This window comes from Crocodylus siamensis, chromosome 5, assembly GCF_052110815.1.
Source record: "Crocodylus siamensis isolate JL-2025a chromosome 5, ASM5211081v1, whole genome shotgun sequence".
NCBI lineage: Eukaryota > Metazoa > Chordata > Crocodylia > Crocodylidae > Crocodylus > Crocodylus siamensis.
Window position 1 is genome coordinate 81,610,645 of NC_143399.1, and position 16,255 is coordinate 81,626,899.

Here is a 16,255-nt window from a genome sequence, read left to right on the forward strand (position 1 = left end):
GTCCCCCCATCCTCGCTCTCCTTCCCCAGATTCCCCTCTTAGCATAGAAACCCCCACCGACTGCCCTCCACGGTCATTCTTTACACAGATCCATAGATCCCTTCCATAAGGGAGATCACAGGAGCTGTGGTAACTTCCTCCTGGCCTTGCTACCCCCTAGCAGTGAGCACGCCCTAAATGTGCCAGCTGCACTCCCGCTCCTCTCCCTTCATTACAAAACAAAAATCCCATCCCTATACAATGTAAATATCTGTGATTGGGCAATGGTAGCAGACACTTGTGCATACTGAGGTTGGCACCAGGTCAGGCCCAGCCCCCAGACTCCTCTAGCACAGAGGCCCCTTACATCTCTTTGGTGTTCATTCGCTTGGTTTTTTCAGACGTCTCCTGGGGAAAGAAAGACCTGGGTGAAAGCCTTACAGTTCTACTGGGAAAGCTACCAGCAGATGGAAGGCTCCCAATTATCCCATAAGACTGCAAGTGCGCTGCCAGGAGCATCTGCATCCCAGCACCATTCCCATCAGTGTTAACCACTCCTAACCTGGTGCTTCTGCAGCTCCTGAATGTATCTGGCCAGCTCCTCCTCAGTCAGGTCTTCATGGGGCTGCTGGCCCCAAGCAGACACTTTCTCATTCTTTCCTACAAATGCAAGGGCAGAAGATCAGGATAAGCTTAAATGTATAAAGGATGAATTAGGCTCTGCCTGTTTCCCCAACTTATTTGGCAGGGTAAATAATGTTTTTGTAGATAAGAGCAGACAGCATGCAGTCCACTAAAGTGACTCTTAGGCAAGTGATAAGGCAATAATTGATGCTTAATGAAAGCAGGAATTCTGCTTAAGAGAGATGCACCTAGCTGATGTAATGCTGTTCAGATCTGTTTACTCCTTTAACAAGATCCTCCAATCATAACTATGATAGGGGCAGAAGCAAAAATAATTGCTGCCCCACTGGATGCTTCCCTGAACCTTAAAAGCACTTGGTTGCCACATGGTCAAAAAGCTGCATCTAATGATCTGGGCAGCCAATCTGACAAGATAGTAGAGTCTACAGCATCCTGGGTGAAACAGGGTTCCCCTCTGAATAGACAAAAACTCACAGCTGCTTAATTCAAAGGCCCCCACTCTGTATTATCAAATAAATGTTGCAAATCATTTGAAAGTAATAAAAATACTTTTCTCTGTTTTACTGTCCCTGTATCTACTAAGGGGCCTGGTATCTCATTGTGGATCAGAGCTGATAGTTTGCAGAAGGAGATGGCAAGCTCTGAAAAAGGACAGGGTCTATGTTCAGGCAAAGACCCGAGTTACTAAGGAAGGGGACAAGAAGAATGCAGAGTAGAACTGAGAGGGCAAACCCAGCTGGTTGTAAAGAGGAGAAAGCATCTTTCCGAGTTTTATATGGGGGATCCATTGGCTTCTCCCTCTAAGAGAAGGCTGTCCTCCAGATGAGAAGCCTGCAATGAAGAAGTTCATTAGGACTTAATTTTGGCACTGCTGTCAAAGCTGGATTCTGGATTCAGGGGAAACACCCCAGAGGACAAAAGAGGGATGGTCAACCATGCTTCACACCAACAAGTTGTCTTCCTTCTCTAGAGCTTTTATTCTAAGGATGTCATGATAGGGTCCTAACATAAATGATCTCATCACTCCTATCAGGATTACAGTTCTAATTTTGCAGAAGCTGGAGACACAGAGGGCAAGCAGCTCTCTCAGCATGTCCCAGGAAAAGCTGAGAACAAAAATCAAAGATACAGGTTCCCACTACTACCCAAACAACTAGAGGTCACAACTTTCCTTTATCTAAGAGCAGCCCTTCTCATCTCCCCAATCTGGAGCAGGTCATACTTACCATCACAGGTCATGGCAGTGCACACCCAATTGCCACGGGCACATACACAGCTGTTACACTCCACTGGGGTCCCTGCTCTGTCCTCATAGGTTTCATTTTCAAGGACATATTCTAGAAGAGGCACAGGTGAAAAGGAATGGGCTGTGATGGTGTGCACCTTGGGAGAAGGAATCCACAGCATACATACAGGCTGGGGAGTTCCTTTCTTGAAAGCACAGAGGCAGAACGGGATCTTGGAGTGAACATGGGCCACCAGTGCCAGACTGCAGCCAGCAAGGCCAGCCATACCTTGTCATGCATCCAAAAATGCATCTCAAGCCAGTCCTGAGAGGTGATACTCCCCCTCTGTGCGACATTGGTCAGGCTGCAGTTGGAGTACTGCGTCCAGTACTGGGCGCTGCACTTCAAGAGGAATGTGGCCAGCCTGGAGAGGGTTCAGAGGAGGGCCACCCACTTGGTTGGAGGGCAGCAGGACAGGCTCTATGAGGAGAGACTGAGGGACCTGAACCTGTTCAGCTTCAGCAAGATAAGGCTGAGGGGGGACCTGGTGGCTGCCTACAAACTCATCAGGGGAGATCAACAGCAAATAGGTAGAGCCCTTTCCTCCCCAGCACCACCTGGAGTGATGAGGAACAATGATAATAAGCTGATGGAGAATAGGTTTAGATTAGAGATCAGAAGGCAATTTTTTACAGTTAGGGTGGCCAAAATCTGGAACCAATTTCCCAGGGAAGTGGTCCTCACCCCTACCATGGGCAAATTGAAGAGGAGGTTGAATGACCAGCTGTCTGGGGTCTTGTGAACCCAGCATTCATTCCTGCCTGTGGCAGGGGGTCAGGCTAGATGATCTGTTCAGGTCCCTCCTGATGCTAGCTACTATGAAACTATGGATGAGGCTGATACCAGAACTGAAATTCTGGAAGCCCCTTTGTACAGAGGTGGGCAAAAACTTCTCTGATGATTAACTATGATCATCCCCCACAGTGGAACAATCCAAGCACTTCTTAAATTATTCTTTATTTTGCCCACAAAAAACACCTCACGGTTTTCCTAATGTTCTTATTTGGGTTGCGAACTGGAGGACCAACTCTCCTGCTTGGGAATTTCAGTGCTGTCTTATGCAAAGGGATAGCAGATAATATCAGTTTGACTGTCTAACGTCTGACTAGAAGGGACAACACAGGGTTCCAGCAGATGGCTCTCCAGAAGTACAGCTTCATGGACCTCTGCCACTGCCACTAAAACTGTCCCAACCTCGGACTTGAATCTGGTACCACCTAAGTGATGGAGAGAGCACTGTCGATTGAGACAATTCAATAAGCCACTAGAGAATGTTTAATCATTAGAACCCTGAGCAGCTTCCAGGAACACTGCAAGTCTAAGTTGGGTCCAAAAGACTATGGGATTTGTGTCATGGAGGGTGTCTGGTAACTGAAAGGCAGAACAGGGTTGGACTTTGGTCTCAGATTCTCCAAAATGATCTATAAAATGCACTGCTCCTCATTCACTGCTGAACACTTGCCTTCATCCCCCAGACAAATGTTCCTCACCTGCCCTGACTCTTTGAAACTTATCTCCCATTCCCCATAATAGTATGGGGTGCTTCAGGCAGTTAGGAGTACATTGCCAGAGAGGGAGAAGACAGGCCAAGACTGGAATAGCAGGGGATTCTGTATATGAGGAGAAAGGGGCATTGGCAAAGCTGTGTGGAAAGCCAGTGGGTGAACTAGTTGAGGGGAGCTGCAGGGCCATAAGTGAGGTGTATTCTTCATCGGTGTTAGTCCCCCGTGCCCAACTTAAAGCCAATCTCTCTCCTCCTCCCTTCCTGTTGCCTATTTATCACCTGGTCCAAAAGGAAAGCCCATACTTTTCTCCAGCAGGTTGAAGGATGGGCTGAGGCACTTGAGGAACTCATTGAAGCCAAGTTTTCAGTCGGCATTTTCATCAGACAGCTCAATGAGGACATCCACACAGAGTCGCCTGAATGGAAACTGTAGAAGGATGGGGCCCTAGCGTTGCCGTGCTCTCCCCTAGGGTGTCCTCTGTACCATGCCAAGTGTTCTCTAAGCACCCTTGGAATCTTTCCTGCCACGTCTTGATCTTGTGTATTTATTGTAGGGAGGCTGCCCTTTGTTCCCTTAGCTACGGTTTTCCTGCTATGTGCCGGACCCACCTCCATCTCCCTGACACTTGGGCGTCCTACAGCCCTGCCTTGCTCTGCGCCCTGTTGACGCTCTGTCCCTTCCCAGTCTCATCCTGCTTGGGCTCTCTGGAGCCTTGCCTCACTCTGTACCTCATGATGCTCAACAGCCGTTGTTGCCCCTCTCCCTCTGGGGCTTCTCACTCACCCTGCGCCCCACTGGTGCTCAAGTTCTCCCCGACCTTGTTTATTCTGCCTTCTGGGGTACTCGGGATCAGCCCTCTCTCAATAGTGCGCCTTGGCCTTGGCACTCAGGGATGACAACTCCCCCTCTGCTGTGCCCTTGTGGACGCTCAGGGTCAATGCCCCTCCTGCACTGTCCTTTCTGGCAGTCTGGGAGGCACACTCCCGCTGCTGCACCCTTTTGGATTCATGGTCGCTGCCCCTCTCCCAGGGGCTTCTCAGCAGTGCTGCCCCTCTCCTGGGGCTGGGGTCCACACTCTAATGTGGTTCCCCCATGAGGCCTCCTCCATCCCCTTATAGCCTCACCCAAACCTCCAGTGTAACAACAACCAAAACACAAGCCCCTCGGCTATAACACAAATCTATGCCTCATGGCTAAAATGTCTTCTGAACCACACCACAGGTGTTCCATCTCTCACCCGTGTCACTAGCTGCTTACACATCCAGGCCTTTTCCTGTTCACACATTCAGGGCCAAGCTCCTTGGCCATATACTGCCTCCTCCTCTGGGCTTTGGCCTGCGATTTATGTCTGAGCCAGGCCCTGCCCCTTCTGTTCAGCTGACCAAACAGGTGTGTGTCCTTAACTCCCTCCAGTTGCCCCTAGCAACTGGCACCTGAGCCACTACTCCGGCTTTCCAAGTAGCAGGCACCTTAGTGCCCTGCTACCCAAACAAACAGGCACAATCTGCTTGGGGCTCAGTATCCCACCCCTGCTGGGGGTTCCTGCTCCTGAACATTCAGTGCTGGGACTCCAGGCCAGGCCTGTAAAATGCCTATTTTAAGAGATGCCAGAAGGTGCAGACAACAGGAAATGAGCTCAGGCTGCTCCCTTGCTGGGAAATAGCAGCCAGAAAGACTTCTCCAGCTCAGCCTCACCCATGCTACTTCAATATCAGATTCACTGCAGGGCTGAGGAGTGTTTGAGACCTCCTGTGCCTGTTTCAGGCTCCCCATGTTGCTGGCACAGGCTCCTACCACTATAACAAAGCTACTGGGTGGCTCACTTGGATAGCAGAAAGACAGAACTTTTACCCCACTTCAAAGGGGGAGGATTTGCCACCATGCAGCCAAACCTGGAATAACTGTTCCCCCTTCTGCTCTTAAGTTATAGAAAGTGAAGCTGAGCTGCCATCATTTTCTCATTTTATTCAGAGATTAATTGTCCCCATTGCATTCATGGGGTTATTATTGTGGTTTAGCTTCGCTGACTGAAGCTTAGGAGTGGACAGATGAAACGCACTGGATCAGCTCACATGAGCTTTTGACTAGTAAGTGCAACTTCCCCCTGCCTCCCAACTTTAAAGCACTGTGAATGTATGTCAATCCATGCTCCTACTCTCCAAGCCACATGCACACTCGCATGAGAGCAGCAAGCCCTTGTGTCCCTGGGGACATCAGCATGTACCTGCCCTTCCCTGACAGTTATTATGCTTCTTACCGAGAATCTACTAAAACACAGAAAGCCCAACTTGCTTCAACTGCATGTTCCAAAACCAGCCAGAGATACCAGAAAATAGCAGGGACTCTAAGGGCTTTATTACATGTATAAACACCGCAGTGCTGCGACGCATGCAGTTGTATAGGTGGTGAAATGCACATCAGAGAGCAGAAAATGGTGGCGGTGCGCTTTTGAACTAAAACCCTGTGGAGGTACTTTAGTTCAAAAGTGCACCGCCACCATTTTCTGCGTGCTGACACGCACTTCACCACATCTACAACTGCACACAGCGCAGCACAGTGCGTGTCAGCTCATGTGTAGAGCAGACTTGATTAATCGATTAATCGATTAATCAAGTCTGCTCTGAAGTGGCATGTCATGGGACAAAAAGGTACATGTATAAATGCCCCTAGGGGTCCAGGCTGAGGTTCATTTGTTGAACTGTGTGGAAACAGCTGTACTTTCTCTCTGCCTCATTCAGTGTGTCCAGCTCAAGCCAGGTCTGTCCTCACAGAAGTTTAAATTCACCCCGAAATATTTTAAGCTCCTCAGGAATGTTTGCTTTTAAATAGCACAAATAATCAGTGGCAAGAGCTCAGCTTCTGTGCTGAGGAAAGAGATGGCTTTGTCACAGGGATATTCCCCCTGCTTGTGTCTGGAATCAGTGGCAAGAGAAAGAGAGCTTGCTTGCCACTGCACTTCAGGTCCAGATTTTCATTAGGCCTGTAGTAAGCTCTTTATTGTGCCAATGTCAGCTCAGTGAGCATGTGGCCAGCTTTGGGTAACACAGCAAAGTGTGTGGCACAGGGAGGCGCTTTGAGGAGTGTTCTGGGGCTAGCCAGTTTGTGGGGGAAGGGATTGTGGAGCACAGCTCTGCAGGTCGCCACATTATTCGGGGTGACAGCAGGAGCCCGGGGGTGTGCCTGAGGCAGTGGGTCATAGGAGGACCCCCACAAAAGGTACCAGTGTTAATGGCTACAAAGGCCCAGATCCTTTTGGGTGGGGGGTGTTGGTTCCTCAGGTGTCATTGGGGGGTTGGCCACTGCCATGGCAAATTTGCTTTCAGTGTTAACTCCTGTCAGACATCTTTAATCTCTTGCTGTCAACAGCTTCTTATTTAACCCCCACCCCACCTGCCAGTCTGGCCCTGAGGCTGGGCGCTTTGAAGTGTTTATCAGGCATGATGGGAAGGCAGAGGCATGCTGAGCCTGGCAGGAGCATTGGTGAGGCTCAGGACCAGCTGGTTACCAGTGGCAACGCGTAGGGGGTGCACAGGGCTGCACATGCACCCCCTGAGAACACTGGTGCACCCTCTGACAGCCACACTCACTGCTTAGACAATGGGCAGGGTGGCTAGTGGCAACTCTAGTGCCCCCCTGCAAGTGCCGGCTGATAGCTGTGCTTGCTGCAGTTGCTTTCAGGAGTGGCTGCAGCTGCTTGTAGGAGTGGCTGCAGTGATCGGCCGGCGCTCGCTCCCAGAAGCGGCCGCAGCCACTCTCGGAAGCAGCTGCCGTGAGCACAGTGATTGGCTGGGGGGGATCCCCCTCTGGTCAGAGGGACTGGTCTCAGGGGGGGCACATGCCCCTGCTGACTAAGGCAGCACCAGTCGCCTATGCCAATTACCAAGGGGTGGGGAGAGGAGAAGAAAGGTTTGTGGATTCCAGGCTGAATGGATAAGGCTGCTGATCTGGGGGGTCTTGGATCTGAGACTCACACCACAGCAGGGGATTCAGCCCTGAAGCTGGGGACCTGTAGAAGCTCCCACATGCCCCCCACCTAAGCTTAATGGTGCCAGGATACACTGCAACCCAGGGCCAGCAGGACCCCCATTATATCCTCTTCCCTGCTTTTCACAAAAGAGTCTCCTCCCTCACCCCCAGGTTTGGCTACTCCCTGCCTCCCCTTGCCCTGCCCTGCCATGCTGGGTTTCTTGCCTCTGAATTTTCAAAACTTTCATCCTTTCCCTTTTTATTCTTTCCCTCAGCAGCTCACAAGACTGAAGTTGGTTCCTTATTTTCAGTTCCTTATTCCCAGTTCCTTATTCCCGGTTCCTTTTTCAAAGCTAATCTAGACCCAATAAAATCACAATAAAAACTTGTGATTAATGATTTCACATCCTAAAGAGACAGAATTTCATTAGCTATGCATTGCTACTAATTATTATGTAAAATAATATCTCACATCAAGTACAGAGGCCTAAATGAAAGTCAGATTAGGATGGGATGATGGGGCAAAATACTTCTTACCACCCCAAATTTCAAGGCGATGCCAATGGGGGACTGTCCCAAAGAACCCTAATCACAGTCCCACCTGTTCCAAAGCATGGGTTCACCATGCCAAGCTGCCAACTAACAGCCCCCATGCCCGCTATACTAAGTATAATGGCTTAGGGGTCTGGGAGCTCAGGTGGTGTTTTCGTCGATCCTCCCAGTCTCGGGCTATGGGCTGAGGAGGGAGAGGAGGATCCAGGCAGTGAACCAAAGACTGTGGCGCTGGTGTTATCGGGAAGGCTTTGGCTTCCATGACCACAGCCCGCTCTTTGGAGAGAGAGGCAGCGAGCTGCTGGGAAGAGATGGCCTCCACCTCTCTCCCCTGGGGAGGAGGCTCTTCTCAGCCAGGCTGGCTGACCTGCTCCACCGGGCTTTAAACTAAGCCCGCTGGGGGATGGGGGGACTACTGCCCCTGCTGGCCCGCTGAACGGCCCTTGCAAAGCCAGCGGACCAAGGCACTTAAGGGGGCACTTAAGGGAGCCCACCCCTGCCCCAGCCCTGGCACAATCTGTGGGCAAGGCAAGAGCCCCCAAGGGCACACTTGCCTGCCTGTACACTAATGCCAGGAGCCTGGGCAACAAGCAGGACGAGCTCGTCCTCCTGCTCAGTGCAAAGAAATATGATGTCATTGGGATAACGGAGACCTGGTGGGACTCCACCCATGACTGGACCACGGGTATAGGGGGCTATACCCTATACAGGAGGGATCGTGTTGACAAAAGGGGCAGGGGTGTAGCTCTCTATGTGAAGGAAAGCTACATGTCCCTGCAAGCTGATGTTGGCGACCGGCATGGACAGCTAGAGACCCTCTGGGTAAAAATTCATGGGGAATTTGGCACAGGGGACACAACGGTGGGAGTCTACTACAGACCTCCCACTCAAAGTCCTGAGCTTGACCAGGAGTTCGCCCAGGAACTGACTGAGGCTGCTTGCTTCAGGACCTTGGTTGTCATGGGTGACTTCAATTACCCGGACATCTCGTGGGAAGATCACTCAGCTAAATCTGAGCGGGCGCAAAGCTTTCTCTCGTGCGTGGATGACCTCTACCTGACTCAAGAAGTCTATGGGCCAATGAGAGGCAAAGCGCTGCTTGACCTGGTACTGGCTACGGGGGACGACCTAATCGGCGACCTAGTGATTGATGGGAAGTTGGGTGACAGCGACCACGAGCTGATCACCTTCACCATCCGCCGTAAAGCTGGCAAGTCAGTCAGCAACACAGAAGTCCTTGACTTCAGAAAAGCCGACTTTGATAAGCTCAAGAGGCTAGTCGGTCAGGCCCTCAGGGGCCATGACCCCAGGGAGATGGGAGTTCAAGAAGAGTGGTTGCTTCTCAAGGAAGTGATCCGCAGTGCACAAGCTAAATCTATTCCAACACGGAGGAAAGGCAGCAAGAAGGCACAGCAGCCCCCCTGGCTCTCCACAGACCTAGCGGACCTACTGTGGCTAAAAAGGAAAGCCTACAAAGGATGGAGGACGGGATTCACCTCCAAGGAGGATTACTCCGCGCTGGTCCGGTCCTGCAAGGACCAAACCAGGAAAGCCAAGGCTGCAACTGAACTCCAACTAGCTTCAGGCAACAAGGACAACAAAAAGTCCTTTTTCAGATATGTGGGGAGCCGGAGGAAAAGCAAGGGCAATGTTGGACCCCTGCTAAACCAGATGGGGCAACTGACAACTGACGCCCAGGAAAAAGCCAACCTATTAAATAGGTACTTTGCATCAGTCTTTCATCAGTCACATGGGATGCCCACGCCTGCTATGAGACAGGGAAATCTGGGTGAGGGGGATCCCCTACCCTCCATCAATGCTGACCTCATGAAGGAACACCTTGAGAAGCTGGATACCTTCAAGTCAGCTGGCCCTGACAACCTGCACCCCAGGGTACTCAAGGAGCTGGCGAGCGTCATAGCCCAGCCCCTGGCACAGATCTTTGAAAACTCCTGGCGCTCTGGTGTAGTGCCAGAAGACTGGAAGAAGGCCAATGTGGTGCCGATCTTCAAAAAAGGGAGGAGAGTGGATCCGGCTAACTACAGGCCCATTAGCCTGACTTCTATCCTGGGGAAGATCTTAGACAAGTTTATTAAGGAGGCCATCCTTGAGGGACTGGCCCAGGCTAACAGTCTAAGGGACAGCCAGCACGGGTTTGTTGCGGATAGGTCTTGTTTGACCAATCTCATTTCCTTCTATGACCAGGTGACCTATCACCTGGACAAGGGAGAAGAGATTGATGTCATATATCTTGACTTCAGAAAAGCTTTTGATCTGGTATCCCATGATCACCTCTTGGCCAAACTGCCCAGTTGTGGCCTTGGCTCCACCACGATCTGCTGGCTGGGAAATTGGCTTTGTGGTCGGACCCAGAGGGTTGTGATTGATGGCAGTCACTCATCATGGTGCCCTGTGACCAGTGGGGTCCCTCAAGGCTCTGTCCTGGGACCCATACTGTTCAACATCTTCATTAACGATGTGGACATTGGAGTCAGGAGTGGACTGGCCAAGTTTGCCGATGACACCAAACTTTGGGGCAAAGCATCCACGCCAAAAGATAGGCAGGTGATCCAGGCTGACCTGGACAAGCTCAGCAAATGGGCAGACAAGAACCTCATGGTGTTTAACACCGAAAAATGCAAGGTTCTCCACCTTGGGAGGAAAAACCTGCAGCACCCTTATAGGCTCGGCAGTGCTACGTTGGTTAGCACTACAGAAGAAAAAGACTTGGGGGTCATCATTGACCACAAGATGAACACGAGCCTCCAATGCGATGCTGTGGCTAGTAAAGCGACCAAAATGCTGGCGTGCATCCATAGATGCTTCTCGAGCAAATCCCGGGACGTCATTCTCCCCTTGTACTCGGCCTTGGTGAGGCTGCAGCTGGAGTACTGCGTCCAGTTTTGGGCTCCACAATTCAAAAAGGATGTGGAGAAGCTTGAGAGAGTCCAGAGGAGAGCCACGCGCATGATCAGAGGTCAGGAAAACAGATCTTACGATGACAGGCTGAGAGCCATGGGACTCTTTAGCCTGGAAAAGCGCAGGCTCAGGGGTGATCTGATGGCCACCTATAAGTTTATCAGGGGTGACCACCAGGATCTGGGGGAACATCTGTTCACCAGAGCGCCCCAAGGGATGACGAGGTCGAACAGTCACAAACTCCTGCAAGACCGTTTCAGGCTGGACATAAGGAAGAATTTCTTTACTGTCCAAGCCCCCAAGGTCTGGAACAGTCTGCCAGCAGAGGTGGTTCAAGCACCTACATTGAACATCTTCAAGAGTAAATTGGATGCTTATCTTGCTGGGATCCTATGACCCCAGCTGACTTCCTGCCCTTTGGGCAGGGGGCTGGACTCGATGATCTCCCGAGGTCCCTTCCAGCTCTAATGTCTATGAAATCTATGAAAAATCTATGAATAAGGAACTGGTTTTCAGGATGGGATTATGGCTAGAAATTCTGCATGTGCCACCCATCAGAATACCTCTGTGCCACCAGGGGACTGTCATGGACATCTCTGAACAGACACCTGCCTGGCCCAAATCACGGTTTGGCCATGCCAGGCTGACCACAGTCAGCTCCCCATCCTCTGTGCTAAATACATGGAACTGAATAAGGAAGTGGATTTTGGGCTGGGATTATACTCAGAAACCCTTCTTGGGCCACCCCAGACCATGTTTCTGTGCCACCAGGGGATGCTTCTGGACATCTCTGACCAAAGATTTGCCTGGCCCAAAATGCAGTTTGGCCATGCCAGGCTGCCAACAGACAGCACCCAAACCACTGTGCTAAGTATACGGAACCAAATAAAGAACTGAATTATGGGCTGGGATTATACATAGAAATCGTTCTTGGGCCACCCCAGACCATGTCCCTGTGCCACCAGAGGACACTCCTGGACATCCCTGAGCGGAGACTTGCCCAGTCCAAAGCGTGGTTTGGCCGTGCCAAGCTGCCAACAGACAGCACCCAAGCCAGTGAGTTAAGTATCTGGACCAGAATAAGGAACTGAAATTTGGGCTGGGATTATACCCAGAAATCCTGCTTGGGCCACCCCGGAACACATCTCTGTGCCACCGGGGAACACTCCTGGACACCTCTGACCAGAGACTTGCCTGGCCCAAAATGTGGTTTAGCCGTGCCAGGTTGCCAAATGACACCACCCTCCAGACACTGTGGTAAATATCTGGACCCAAATAAGAAACTGGATTCTGGACTGGGATTATACCCAGAGAATTATACCCAGAGATCCCTCTTAGGCCACCCCAGGAAGCATCTCTCTGGCACCAGTGGACTATCCTAGATGTCTCTGAACAGAGACTTGCCCAGCCCAAAACGTGGTTTAGCCGTGCCAGGTTGCCAACAGACAGCACCCCAGTCACTGTGCTAAGTATATGGACCCGAAGAAGGAACTGGATTTTGGACTTGGATTATAGCTAGAAATGCTTTTTGGACCACCCCATGCTATGCTTCTGTGGCACTGGGGGACTCTCTTGTACATTGCTGAGGACAGACTTGCCTGGCTCAAAGCACGGCTTGGATGTGCCAGGCTGCCAACTGACAGCATCCCAGCCACAGTGCAAAGTATATGGATCTGAATAAGGAACTGGATTTGGGCTGGGATTATACCCAGAAATCCTTCTTAGGCCACCCCATGCCATGCTTCCATGGCACTGGGGGACTGTCCTGGACATCACTGACCACAGACTTTCCAGCCCAGAGCACGGTTTCTTCATGCCATGCTGCTAACTGCAGCCCTCCCATGCCCACTGCACTAAGTATAATGGCTCAAATAAGGAATTTCTTTTAAATAAGGGATTAGTGATAGAAATTCTTCTTGGGCCATCCCACGCCATGCCTCTGTGGCACTGGCGGACTCTTCTAGACACCCCTGACCATGTTTTTGTCTGGTCCAAAGAACGCTTTTGGCCATGCCAGGCACCAATTTACTCGCTATCTGCATGTGCTATTTACATTGCTACCAATAAGGAGCTGCCCTTCTGCTGGATTCACAGGGCAAAACCCTCATGGAATCATCCCAGAACAGGTCCCCACTACCAAGGAACCTCCTGAAGAAATCTGGGCATGTACCTGCTCAACGCAATGCTAGTTTTTTGAGTGTAAGCTTGCCAGCTGACACCCAACCTTTAAAACCTTTATGTTGCTGTTTCACCAGGCACTGGATGGCAGGACAAATGGCTGCATGCATATATAGGGCACCAGTGACAGACCTCTACTTGGACGCGTGGTATTTAGCATGTGTCAGAGCAGACTTGATTAATCAAGTTTGCTGCCAGTCTGCTGAAGCATGCTAATTAGCACACTCCAGCAGCCTCTGCGTCGTGTATTCACTGTGCCTGTGTTTCAAAATGGCAGCAGCAGCGCTTTAACTAAAGATCTTCGAACCAGCTTTGTTAAAGCACCCCTACCGCTGTTTTGAAGCATGGGACACTGAATACATGTGACACTGTGGGAGCTCTAATTAGAGTGGCTCTCAGAGCTGTTCTATTTAAAGCACCCTTCTCCCCACCCCAGAGCATGTGTGTAGAGGCCCCTAGGGATTTTTCAACAGCATTTCACATTTGCATCCAACCGCCACCCAGAAACTTGGTAAAATAATTTAAAGCTAGGTGTTGTAATTTAAAGGAACCTGCTCACTTACTAGAAAATGTTAATTAAAACAAGTTTATTACAAGGGAAAAGGGAAAAGGGAAACAGTGGTACTCCATAAGCAAACCTTAACTATTAACCTTTAACTGTAGCTCAGAATGGATCACAGTCAGAGTCAGAGGCAAGCCAACCTGGGGAGCTCCCTCCTAGCCAAGTCACTTGGGAAGGGAGTCTCACCCACGGCTGCCATCCAGGAACTCTACCACTTGTGGTCCAAAATAAATTCCTTATTTGAGCCAGTATACTAAGTGCAGTGGGCATGGCATGAAGAAACTGTACTCTGGCTAAGGCAAGATTCTGGTCAGGGGTGTCCAGGAGAGGCCCCCAGTGCCAGAGAGTCATGGTGTGGGGTGGCCCAAGAAGCATTTCCATCTCTAATCCCAGTTGTCAAACCAACCAGTTCCTAATTCAAGACCATATACTTAGCACAGTGGCTGGGGTGCTGTTAATTGGCAGCCTGGCCAAGCCCACTTTGGGCCAGGCAAGTCTCTGTTCAGAGATGTCCAGGAGAGTCCACCGATGCCAGAGAGATGCTTCCTGGGGTGGCCCAAGAAGGATCTCTGGGTACAATCCCGGTTCAGAATCCAGTTCCTTATTTGGGCCCAGATACTTAGTGCAGTGTCTTGGGGGTGGTGTCATTGGGCAACCTGTGGCGGCTAAACTGCATTTTGGGCCAGGCAAGTCTCTAGTCAGAGATGTCCAGGAGTGTCCCCCAGTGGCACAGAGAAGGATTTCTGGGTATAATCCCAGCCTATAATCCAGTTCCTTATTCGGTTCCATAGATTTAGCATAGTGGCTTGGGTGCTAACTGTTGGCAGCCTGGCAAGACCGGGCAAATCTCTGGTCAGGGATGCCCAGAAGCATCCCCCCATGGTACAGGGACATGGTCTGGGGTGGCCCAAGAGGATTTCTGGGTATAATCCCAGCCCAAAATCCAGTTCCTTATTCAGTTCCATATATTTAGCACAGTGGCTTGTGTGCTGTCTGTTGGCAGCTTGGCACGGCCAAACCGCGCGTTGGGTCAGGCAAGTCTCTGGTCACAGATGTCTAGGACAGTCCCCCAGTCACACAAAGGTATTCTGATGGGTGGCCCAAGCAGAATTTCTAGCCATAGTCTGGGCTCAAAAGCCAGTTCCTTATTCAAGCCATTATACGTAGTATGGTGGGCATGGGGGCTGTTAGTTGGCAGCCTGGCACAGCTGAACCATGCATTGGCCAGGTGGGACTGTGGGCAGGGTTCTTTGGTACAGTCCCCCACTGGCATCACCATGGAATTTGGGTTGCCCAAGAAATATTTTGCCCCATAATCCCATCCTAATCTGACCTTTGTTTAGGGCTCTGTACTTGATGTGAGATATTATTTTACATATAAATTAGTACATATGCATAGCTAATGAAATTCTGTCTCTTTAGGATGTGTAATTCATTAATAACAAGTTTTTACTGGGTCTAGATTAGTTTTGAAAAAGGAACCAGGAATCGGGAATAGGTAATAAGGAACTGGGAATAAGGAACCAACTTCAGGCTCATCAGCAGCTCCCAGTACCGAAAGATCCATCTCTTCCCACCCCTCCCCTGCCCAGGTCTGCCCTCTCCTTTTTATCCATAAGACATGTCTGCCAGTCTGAGTCACCAGCACTCCACAGAGCGGAGCTACTTTGTGCCACTTCTTGGCTGCTCCCAACAGCCTGGGATTTGACCTTGCTCACCCCTCATGCTACCATATTTACTTGCATACAACATGTACCCCTCTCCCTTCACATATTATATATCGGGGTGCATGTCTTAAACAAGGACAGATGGGGACCATGCAAGACTCGAGCTGCTCAGTCCCTCTTCTCAAGCCAGGTGGGCAGTCAGCAGTGCCTGTGACCTCCTACAGCCACTCTCCCTCTATTGCAGCTGCCTGTGTTTCCCCTTTTTTTTCCTTCATCCCACCTTCCAGAAAAAAGCACACATCTTATTTGAGGACAAGTAGTATGTGAGAGAATATGATATTTTTCTAAGACCACCCTAGACACCTCGATGCCTCACTCACTGAAGTCACTGAGAAGGTGGGATGTGACAGCAGCGTTACCTCCAGCCCAGACACAGGCTCCTGCCCCCAGGGAAGGCCTCCTCACCTTGAAGTATTTGTCCAGGACTTCACTGTAGTTGCTGCCCTTAGAGAACCAGCCATCAGGGATGATCTCTGCCTCCAGCCACTGGATAACGTGATGTTGAAGCTCATCCTGGTCAGATTGGTAGCAGACAACTGCCAGAGGGTGGAAGAGAAGCAGAGAGAGAGAAAGAGAGAAACAATTGAAGAGCAAGGCCCTGCTGTGAGTTTCCAGACCTGTCTTGCCTATGGCACAGAAGGGACTTGTACTGCATAGAAGTTATTTCCATCCTGAATCAGCCATGCTGCAGGTTGAGGCACAGACGGGCCAAGGGTGACACCCTGTGGAGAGGCGCAGTAATGACAATGTCTCCATCCTGCCCACTGCTGTGGCAGGTTCCTGCTACACTTGTTCATGATGCCCAAGGAAGGAGGTGAAGTTTGATTTCGAGCAAACACTTTCTCTGGCCAAATACACTTAATTCCCATTGGCCAGAAGAACATTCAAGCTGAGCAGGTCCAAGTTATCTGCACAGTACAGGAATAGCTTCCCTCA

At 50.6% G+C, this 16,255-nt stretch overlaps 1 pseudogene; it reads right to left on the reverse strand.

The window, feature by feature from the left end:
* Window positions 1–342: 342 nt before the first annotated feature.
* On the reverse strand, window positions 343–4,148 carry LOC149864363 (follistatin-related protein 1-like; annotated as a pseudogene).
* Window positions 4,149–16,255: the final 12,107 nt, after the last annotated feature.